The sequence below is a fragment of the Heteronotia binoei genome, chromosome 5 (assembly GCF_032191835.1).
Source record: "Heteronotia binoei isolate CCM8104 ecotype False Entrance Well chromosome 5, APGP_CSIRO_Hbin_v1, whole genome shotgun sequence".
Classification (NCBI taxonomy): domain Eukaryota; kingdom Metazoa; phylum Chordata; class Lepidosauria; order Squamata; family Gekkonidae; genus Heteronotia; species Heteronotia binoei.
In genome coordinates this window covers 8,998,030-9,008,941 of record NC_083227.1, presented here as the reverse complement: position 1 = coordinate 9,008,941, position 10,912 = coordinate 8,998,030, and the positions used below count along the sequence as shown (strand labels likewise).

At 47.4% G+C, this 10,912-nt stretch overlaps 1 pseudogene; it reads left to right on the top strand.

Moving 5' to 3' along the window:
• The first annotated feature begins 1,805 nt into the window (after positions 1–1,805).
• Positions 1,806–8,450, top strand: LOC132571654 (oocyte zinc finger protein XlCOF6-like; annotated as a pseudogene).
• Positions 8,451–10,912: the final 2,462 nt, after the last annotated feature.

Genomic DNA, 10,912 nt, shown 5'->3' with positions numbered 1-10,912 from the left:
TGAATTCTGGGAAAGGGCTGTGCCAGAGGTCCTGGCTAAGAACACCCTGACCTCAGAAGTATGTTGCCAGTGTTTCCGGCAGTTCCGCTACCATGAGACCAGTGATCCCCGAGAGGTTTGCAGCCAGCTCCATGGACTTTGCAACCAGTGGCTGAAGCCAGAGAGGCACACCAAGAAGCAGATCCTGGACCTGGTGATCCTGGAGCAGTTCCTGACTCTCCTGCCACAGGAAATGCAGTGCTGGGTCAGAGGATGTGGGCCGGAGACCAGTTCCCAGGCGGTGGCCCTGGCCGAAGGTTTCCTCCTGAGTCAGGCAGAGGAGAAGAGGCAGGCAGAACAGGTGAGGGGGTTCCCTCCAGGTATGTCCAATTCAAGCAATTATATTTAGCCCTATCCTAAAATTTCCCTGCCAGATCATAGCCTAGAGCCTCTTCTTATAGAGAATTTCTGATCCCTGCAGACAATTAAGAACATAAGAGAAGCCCTGTTGGATCAGGCCAATGGCCCATCCAGTCCAACACACTGTGTCACAGAGTGGCCAAAAAAATTATACACACACACACACACTGTGGCTAATAGCCACTGATGGACCTCTGCTCCATATTTTTATCTGACCCCCTCTTGAAGCTGGCTATGCTTGTAGCCGCCACCTCCTATGGCAGTGAAAAAAGTGCTGAAAAAAGGGTGCAGAATCTGGGAGTGGGGCAGGATCCATTCCTTGGTCTCTTTTCCATTCCATCTCTTACCCCCTCCCTTGCTGCTGTTTCAGATGTGGGGACCACCTTTGAAGATGGAAGCTGCAATCCCTGAGGCAGAAGGAGCTTCCCTGGAGCAGGGGCAGAGGGTGCAGGCTGTGGAGCGTGCCCAAGATCCCCTCTCCTGTGGTAAGGACTCCTTGTGCCTGGGGAGCCTGTGAATGTGATGGGTAGAGAGGTCAGGTTGGGGGGGGGGGATACATATTTCTACAGACAACACAGAGCTAATTGGTGGCTGTGGAGAAACACCATCTTAGAGTGCTGGTGCTTCATTGGCAGGGATCAGTAAATTCCTCAGCAGGCTTTGTAGCCTCCCTCCAACCCCCCCCCTCCCTTCCAGAGCCAAACCAACAACTCTAGGGGGAAAGTCTCCTAGAGAGGCAGGAAGTGCTTTTGTTCTTTGCATGTGTGTTAGCAGGAAGAGAAGGGCAGTTGGAAGCCAGCGCTCGAGCATGTGGTGAGCAATGGAGGCTCCTGCCTGGGAGGCCCCAGGCAGTCAGACCAAGTAAGTCATTCTCATAGGCAGGGCAAGTGTAGACCAGGGACAATACGATGCGTTTAAAAACCACCTTTATTTTGTTATGCTGTTTGCTGTGCGTGTGCTGTGCTGTGCTAACTTTTTAAAGGCAACTGTTTTTGTTTTGTTTTTCTTTCCCTATCTTTTTCTCAATGTCCACAAACTATGAGCCTCTAAAAGGAGATTAGACAAATTCCTGGAGGTCAATTTTTCCCATTAATTTAAAAAAATCACGTCTCACCTTCCTTCCGTAAAAGGTCTCAAATTGGTGGTGGTGCGCGAGGTAGACGAGCCTCAGCAGCGCTCTTCAGCCTGGTGACTCAAGGGCGTCTCCACCTTCCGGGTGAACAGAACTTTGAAAACCAGTCCCTGGTGGCCAACAATCATTGCGGCTGCTGTGCGTGTGCTTGAAGGGTCATCGGAGGAGCTGCTGTGGGCAGCAGGGTGTGGAGTAGGGATGGCAGGCTCCGGCCCAGCACTTGCAAGCACTTTGGGGAGGGTCTTGGGGTGGGACTAGGGACAGATGTGATGTCATGTTGAAGCTGGATCTGGCCGAAAACCTGGTTGTGAGGTTAGCATGCCCAGAGACACTCTGAAAACTCATTCCTATGACCCTCAAGTCCCCAGAATTGCTCCAGTCATGTCTGGTCCTACGTGACAGCGATGTTTCATGCTATGGAATTTCACTCCGCATTTCCCTCCCTGTAGTCTGAAATACGTTGGCAGCATTTATAATCCTTGAGGCTCATAGGTCCCTGGTGCTTCTCTTCTGCCTCTCTTAGAATGTAGTAAAAAGTGTTTTAAAAAAAATGTGTTGAGTGTACACAGCGGAAGGTTTCGCAACCCTGGGAAGGGTGTGTGTGTGAAGCAGGGAACAAACAAGCAAGCACTGGAGACCCAGTTTGGTGTAGTGGTGAAGTGTGCGGACTCTTATCTGGGAGAACCGGGTTTGATTCCCCACTCCTCCGCTTGCACCTGCTGGAATGGCCTTGGGTCAGCCATAGCTCTGGCAGAGGTTGTCCTTGAAAGGGCAGCTTCTGGGAAAGCCCTCTCAGCCTCACCCACCTCACAGGGTGTCTGTTGTGGGGGAGGAAGGGAAAGGAGATTGTAGGCCGCTCTGAGCCTCTGTCCTTGAAGGGGCAGCTGCTGTGAGAGCCCTCTCCAGCCCCACCCACCTCACAGGGTGTCTGTTGTGGGGGAGGAAGGGAAAGGAGATTGTAGGCCGCTCTGAGCCTCTGTCCTTGAAGGGGCAGCTGCTGTGAGAGCCCTCTCCAGCCCCACCCACCTCACAGGGTGTCTGTTGTGGGGGAGGAAGGGAGATTGTAGGCCGCTCTGAGCCTCTGTCCTTGAAAGGGCAGCTGCTGGGAGAGCCCTCTCAGCCCCACCCACCTCACAGGGTGTCTGTTGTGGGGGAGGAAGGGAGAGGAGATTGTAGGCCACTCTGAGACTCTTCGGAGTGGAGGGCGGGATATAAATTCAATATATCTTCTTCTTTCTTTCTCGCTTGTCTCAGGAACAGGCAGTGAAGAGATGCTGTTGAGCCATTGCCTTTTCCAAGGTGTGGGAACAGTCGCTGCACCTCCAATCCAGTTAGGAGATGTGAGCGTGGGGGGGGGGCACAGCCTGCGTCCCTTCTCCTTTCTAAAGGAGGCTTTTGCTCCTTCAGTTTCTACAACGGGTCTGTGAGAGAGATCCTTTGAATGCTGTTGCATTCACCCATCCCAAGCCTTATTTTCTGTACCTTCCCAGACGACTCCCTTCCTGGGTGAGATTTCTGAAGAGGAGGGAATCTTCTTTTTCTTTCAGGGTCCCTCTTCCTTGGAGGAGGTGTCTGTCTCTTTCACGGAGGCAGAGTGGGCCCTGCTGGATCCGGGACAAAGAGCTCTGTACAGGGAAGTCATGCTGGAGAACTATGGGAACGTGGCCTCTCTGGGTAAGGATCTTTCCTAGGTGCCAAAGCTTCAACTTGCTGCCATTGTGAGGTGGAATGAATCCAGATATTGAATAGCAATGCATCATTTTGACACCCTTCCCACCATTTGGGGCGGGGCTGCGGCTTCCTGGCAGAGCATCTCTTTGGCTTGCAAAAGGTCCCAGGATCAAACCCTGGCAGCATCTCCACTAAATAGGATCAGGTAGGAGGTGAAATGAAAGACCTCCACCTGAGACCCTGGAGAGCCGATGCTGGACTGAGTGAATGATATTGACTCGAAGGGACCAAGGGTCGGATTCAGTATTAGGAAACTTCACCTGTTCATAGAATCATAGAATTGGAACTGACCTCCAGGGTCATCAACCCCCTGAAAAATGCAGGGAGTTCAGGACTACCCTTGTTGCATGTCCAGAGGATGGCAAAAAAACCCTCCACAGACCTTGGCTAACGTTGCTTGGAGGGAGCTTCTTCCTGACTCCAAAGTGGCAGTCGCATTTTTTTGGGCATGTAAGAAAGCCCCACGAGAACTAAGCACTGATGCAGCCCTTCCTTTCCAGCCTCTTGTTGTCTGCCTAAGTTCACAGAATCAGCGTTGGTGTCAGATGGCTGTCTAGCCTCTATTAGAATCCCAGGATCACAGAGCTGGAAGGGGCCATAGAGGCCATGTAGTCCAACCCTCTGCTCAATGCAGAGTCAGCCTAGAGCATCCCAAACAAGCGTTTGACCATCTACGACTTAGAGACTGCCAGGGAGGGAGAACTCCCCACGTCTTCCCCAGGTAGCTGATTTCACAGTAGAACAGCTCTTACTGTGAATAGTTTTTCCTTATATCCAGCCGGTAGCTTCCTGCCCTTAATGTAAACCCATTACTGTGAGTCCTCTCCTCTTTTTAAAACCTCCAAAGAAGGAGAGCTCCCCACCTCCTGGTGATGGTCCCAGGCTCAATCCCCAGAATCTCCAGGGAAAAGGATCAGGTGGGAGGTGATTGAAAAACATCTCCTGAGACCCTGGAAAACTGCTGCTGGACTGAGGATACTGAATTCAACGGACCAAGAGTCTGATTCAGTCTAAGGGAGCTTCATGTGTTCACGTGGGTGTTCTTGCAGAAGGGCGACTGAGGCCAGTGTTGTGGCCGTCACCCAAGCCAGAGAAAGTATGTTGACTTGAGACAAAATGGATGAGAATCCCTCTGAAAGACTCTGGGAGCGTCCAAATCCTCCTTGCTCTGTTTCCAGCCTTCATAACATTCCCTTCCCTCTGGATGGAGTTAAAAACATCTGCTCTGCCTAAGATCTGGAAATGCTCCCGTCAAGAATCAAAGTCTGCATTCGAAAGTTGGAATAGACGACAATAGCTGATGTCTGGTTCATATACTACAGTCTCACTTCATTTGGAATTCAAGATGGTGTGGTAGGATGTTGGAATCCTTTTAAAGGATATGTTTAGCTAAGATCGTTATCTGTTGATGTGTATGTATCTATTCACCTGTTTACAGATCTGTATGAATTGATGGGTTTAATAAAATGATAAAAAAAAAAAAGAATCAAAGTCTGGGTCCCCCTGGATCACTTCTCTTTGTACTTGAGCAACACTCAATTCACTGGCTTCACACAAGTAAAGCAGACCCCTTTTAAGAAGAAAGCATATTAAGGACTTAAAAACGAGACGTCACAAAACAGCACAGTTTCTGCAGCTCAGCAACAGTAAAACAAGAAAATCTAGCTGTTCTGTCTACGATATGAAGTACCTAAATGGCACCCCTTCGTGAAGCATCAATATTGCAACTGTAGCCTAAGTTTCTCTACAGAGAACTATCCATCATGATGCAGCAAGGAAACATCCAGGTGTACTAGGATGGCAGGAGCATAAAGTTAGCCTGGCTTCCCTCTCATCCATGCCCGTATTATAGTTTCTGCCTCTGTATGGTCAGGTCGTTCTAATGACCCAATGAAGAATCCTCCTTGATGGAATTTTCCAGAGACTGTCAGCACCCTCCTAATTCCCCCACCCTCCTGTTTCAGAACTGGATAAAGGCTCTCATGATTAACCAATGACCACAATCTGGGATGTGGCCTGAAAAAAAGATTATGATGTTAGCTGCAGGGAGACTCAAATTACAAATACCCCCCAGTCACACCAGGCCACTCAGTAATAACTGTACCCTTGGGGGAACTCGGTTTCATTGCCTCACAGATCCATTCCGCACATACCGATTCAGGTTCTGGGCTTTGATTTAATTGTGGTGCCATCCTTCCAGATGAATTTTTAGTGTTCTGTTTATTCCTTTCCCCATGTAAGAATGATCACTTTCTCTCTCTTTGTCTCCCTCTCTTTCAGCAAAAGAAGCCAGAAGTATAAAAGAGACTGTGGTGGAGAAAGAGAACGGCCTTGCATTTGAAGAAAGACTGGAGAGTTCTTCTAGAGGATCCCAAGAGCTTATTTCCTTCCTGAATGACATGGCTGAATGTGAGTATCCTTCACTGTTATGTCAAGGGAAGAGGCCAGGAATAACCGTAGGGGATTCCTGATTCCCTTCTGAGCAACATTTGGTTTGGTGCAATCATGCAGGCTGCTGGGTAAGAAGGGAGGGAGGCCTTCATCTGGAGGCTCAGAAGCTCCTCCTGGGCAAGAGTTAACCTGAAGTTCTTCATAGGTGCTGGTGGTATCCTTAAATAATAGATATTCTTGAGGAAATGTGGAGGGGTGGTTAATGAAGCCAAAGGGTCACCAATCCTTTTCACCTGTAGTCACGTAGATGCCTTGGGATCTTAGCAGATTTCCCAAACGCTAACAGGATCTCCCTCTTTTTTCCAGCAAAGGATGATCAGAGGAATGAGGAGGGTGAAGAAGTTCATCAACAAATGCCAGATAGAGTTAAAAATGAAGACTTGAATGAAAATGTCAGGAATAAAAGCAGAATGAAGAGAAAGAAAGGTGGCTGTATAGTTGAGAAGAGTGATGGAAGACAGAGGAATGTGCATTTTCCAAAGCACAGGATAATGAAGGCAAGTACATCTATTAAGTGCGGAAAGTATTTCAGAAGTAGATCACAGCTTCTTGTGCACCAAAGAATAAAAAGAGAGGAGAAACCTGAATACTCAGAGACCAGAAATAAATTCAGTCTCAGTGGCAATCTTCAATGTCATCAGAAAACCCACACAGAGGAAAAACCTTTTGAGTGCTTGCAGTGTGGAAAGAGATTCAGTGGAAGTGGCAAACTTCAAAAGCATCAGAGAATGCACACAGGGGAGAAACCTTTTGAGTGCTCGGAGTGTGGAAAGACATTCAGTAAGAGTGGCAATCTTCAACGTCATCACAGAACCCACACAGGGGAGAAGCCTTTTGAGTGCTTGGAGTGTGGAAAAAAATTCAGTGGAAGTGGCGATCTTCAAAAGCATCAGAGAACCCACACAGGGGAGAAGCCTTTTGAGTGCTCGGAATGTGGAAACAGATTTAATCAGAGTGGCCATCTTCAAAAGCATCAAAGAACCCACACAGGGGAGAAGCCTTTTGAGTGCTCAGAGTGTGGAAAGAGATTCAGTGGAAGCAGCAACCTTCAACGTCATCACAAAACCCACACAGGGGAGAAACCTTTAGAATGCTCAGAGTGTGGAAAGAAATTCAGTACAAGTGGCCATCTTCAATATCATCAGAGAACCCACACAGGGGAGAAGCCTTTTGAGTGCTCAGAGTGTGGAAAGAGATTCAGTGGAAGTGGCAACCTTCAACGTCATCACAGAACCCACACAGGGGAGAAGCCTTTTGAGTGCTCAGAGTGTGGAAAGAGATTCAGTGGAAGTGGCAACCTTCAACGTCATCACAGAACCCACACAGGGGAGAAACCTTTAGAATGCTCAGAGTGTGGAAATAGATTCAGTACAAGTGGCCATCTTCAATATCATCAGAGAACCCACACAGGGGAGAAGCCTTTTGAGTGCTCGGAGTGTGGAAAGACATTCAGTACAAGCGGCCATCTTCAATATCATCAGGGAACCCACACAGGGGAGAAGCCTTTTGAGTGCTCGGAGTGTGGAAAGACATTTAGTAGGAATGGTGATCTTCAACGTCATCACAGAACCCACACAGGGGAGAAGCCAATTAAATGCTCAGTGTGTGGAAAGAGCTTCAGTCAGAGTGGCCATTTTCAAAAGCATCAGAGAACTCACACAGGGGAGAAACCTTTTGAATGCTCAGAGTGTGGGAAAAGATTTAGTCAGAGTGGCAGTCTTCAACAACATCAGAGAACCCACAAAGGGGAGAAACCATTTGAATGCTCAGAGTGTGGAAAAAGATTTAGTCAGAGTGGCCATCTTCAAAAGCATCAGAGAACTCACACAGGGGAGAAACCTTTTGAATGCTTAGAGTGTGGGAAAAGATTTAGTCAGAGTGGCAGTCTTCAACATCATCAGAGAACCCACACAGGGGAGAAACCATTTGAATGCACAGAATGTGGAAAAAGATTTAGTGAGAGTGGCCATCTTCAAAAGCATCGGAGAACTCACACAGGGGAGAAACCTTTTGAATGCTTAGAGTGTGGGAAAAGATTTAGTCAGAGTGGCAGACTTCAACATCATCAGAGAACCCACACAGGGGAGAAACCATTTGAATGCACAGAGTGTGGAAAAAGATTTAGTGAGAGTGGCCATCTTCAAAAGCATCGGAGAACTCACACAGGGGAGAAACCATTTGAATGCTCAGAGTGTGGAAAAAGATTTAGTCAGAGTGGCCATCTTCAAAAGCATCAGAGAACTCACACAGGGGAGAAACCTTTTGAATGCTTAGAGTGTGGGGAAAGATTTAGTCAGAGTGGCAGTCTTCAACATCATCAGAGAACCCACACAGGGGAGAAACCATTTGAATGCACAGAGTGTGGAAAGAGATTCAGCGAGAGGGGCAATCTTCAACGTCATAAGACAACCCACACAGGGGAGAAACCTTTCAAATGCTCAGAGTGTGGAAAGAGATTCAGTCAGAGTGGCAGTCTTCAATATCATCAGAGAAGCCACACAGGAAAGAAACCTTTTAAAGCTCTGAGTGTGGAAAGTGATTCAGTGCCCGTGGCCATCTTCAAAAGCATCAGAAAGCCCACACAGAGGAGAAACCTTTTGAATGCTCAGAGTGTGAAAAGGGATTCAGGGAGATGGGGAATCTTCAGCAGCATCAAAGAATCCACAGAGGTAGAACCTTTCGAATGCGCAACATCCACCCCCAGCTCCATCACATCTGGGCTCGTGAGTTGCTCTAAAGGAGGCTTTCATGACACACAGAAACCATCCCAATGAATGGGACCACTCCCCCCTTCGCAGAACTTGCTGATGTGCTGTTGTCCCATCTTCTCCCAGTGGGCCCCTTGAGGGCAAGGAAGCAGGTCATGAGTCTCGGCCAGGAAGAAGCGAGGAGAGACTACTGCATCAAACTACCCACAGGGGAGAAACCTATAGTGCAGGAAAAGATTCCATTAGAGTGGCACTCTTCAGCTGCATCAAAGAACACACAAACGGGGAGAAAATGTTTGATAGCTCTGATTGTGACAAATTTCAAAAGCATATGTAAACTCCTATAGGGGAGAAACTTGAATTTTCAGGCTGTGGAAAGACCTTCTGTAGCAGAAGCCCTCTTTGATGGCAACTGGGATCTCACACAAGGAAAACACAATTAATTGTTTGGAGCATTTAAAGAGATTCAGTCAGAGCAGTCTTCTTCTACTGTGTCAAGGAACTCACACAAGGAGGATCCATGTAACTCCTTAGCCCATAAATAGAGCTTTCCCCTTATTTCACACCTAAAAGACAATCACAAACCATGAAAGGTATTGAAAAGGTTCAAACTGCTGTAAAGGGCTTGAATTTACAGAAGAAACCTTTCCCTGATCAGAAAGAAATGTTTATAAGTGCTCGGACGGTGAAACAGCATTAGCCACGTTCAAAATCCAAAAAAGATCCCATAGGGAAGATAACAAGGATCTAAAGGTTAAGACGCTTGGGGCTCTTTAGCTTGGAGAAACATCAACTGCGGGGTGACATGACAGAGGTTTACAAGATTATGTATGGGATGGAGAAGGTAGAGAAAGAAGTCCTTTTCTCCCTTTCTCACAATACAAGAACTCGTGGGCATTCAATGAAATTGCTGAGCAGCTGGGTTAGAATGGATAAAAGGAAGTACTTCTTCACCCAAAGGGTGATTAACAAGTGGAATTCACTGCCACAGGAGGTGATGGCAGCTACAAGCATAGACATCTTCAAGAGGGGACTGGATAAGCATATGGAGCAGAGGTCCATAAGTGGCTATTATCCACAACTTATTGTTGGAACTCTCTGTCTGGGGCAATGATGCTCTGTATTTTGGTGCTTGGGGGGGGGGGCACAGTGGAAGGGTTCTAACCCCACTGGTGGACTTCTTGATGGCACTTGGCGGGGTTTTTTGACCACTGTGTGACACAGAGTGTTGGACTGGATGGGTCATTGGTCTGATCCAAAATGGCTTCTCTTATGTTCTTAAGGATGGGCAATGGGATCTGTCGATCAGAAACTCAGCGGATCTCTCCTTTAAAACTGAAGAGTCCCCCCAAGGGAGGAATCTCATCAATGATCTGTATGTGGGAAGAGCCTGAGGCACAGATCTAAATTTCGTGTTCCTCAGAGAATCCATAAAAGGATGAAAGCTTTCTGTATTTTTTTTCTGATGAGGTTCTTCAAAGGAACTAGTGTTGTTGGTTTAAAAAGGCTGAGAACTTTCAGTGGTTTCCCTCCTGTGTGAAACTCACTACTTCAGGTTATCTACCAATCTGATGTCTTCAAAACTGGGTGCGAACTAGTTCCTTTCCCAGATCCAATGAAGGAATAGAAAGTTTGAAGGTGACAGATATCTACAGCCTCTCTGCTGCTGGTGTAACCATAGTTTGACCAGCTGGCATCCTTAATATATGGCCTGGGACCTGCCTACCTGAAGGACCGTCTCTCCCCATATGTTCCCCAGAGAGCACTGAGGTCAGGAACACAAAATCTCCTCTCTATCCCCGGGCCAAAAGAAGCCCGCCTGAAAGTCACTCAAGATAGGGCTTTCTCTGTTATGGCCCCCACTTGGTGGAATCAGCTGCCGGAAGAGGTGAGGGCCCTGCGGGACTTGGCTCAATTCCGCAGGGCCTGTAAGACGACCCTCTTCCGGCTAGCTTACACCTAGCCGGGATGGAACCTGACGTAACTGGCCTGCCATCTGTTTATATAAAATGACAAGTTATTGGTTTTAAGCTGCATTGTTTTTATGAATTGAAATGTATTGGTTTTAATGTTTAAATGTGTAGTATTTAATTGTTTATATTTAAATTGTTAAATTGTTAACTGTTGGAAGCCGCCCTGAGCCACTCGTGGGAAGGGCGGGATATAAATCCCGAATAAAATTAAAAAAAAAATTCACAAACATTTCATCTGAGAAGCAGTTCTAGAGAGGCATTTCTCAACCCTAATGGCTCCCTAGTCCAGCCTGCAATGAGGTTTTGGGGGTTTCATTACTTTGAAGCCAAAACCATTCTGGCAGTGGGATTAATTCGGGCCTAAAGAAACAGGTTGTGTTCCCTAAGCAAACAACTTAGGAAGTTCAATGGGCCGCATCACTACGATGGAGAATTGATCCAGGGATATCTGGCACTCTGGGAGAGGGGCTGTTTTAAGGCATTGGTACCAAATTTGCTCCATTATGCTTGTGCCTTTC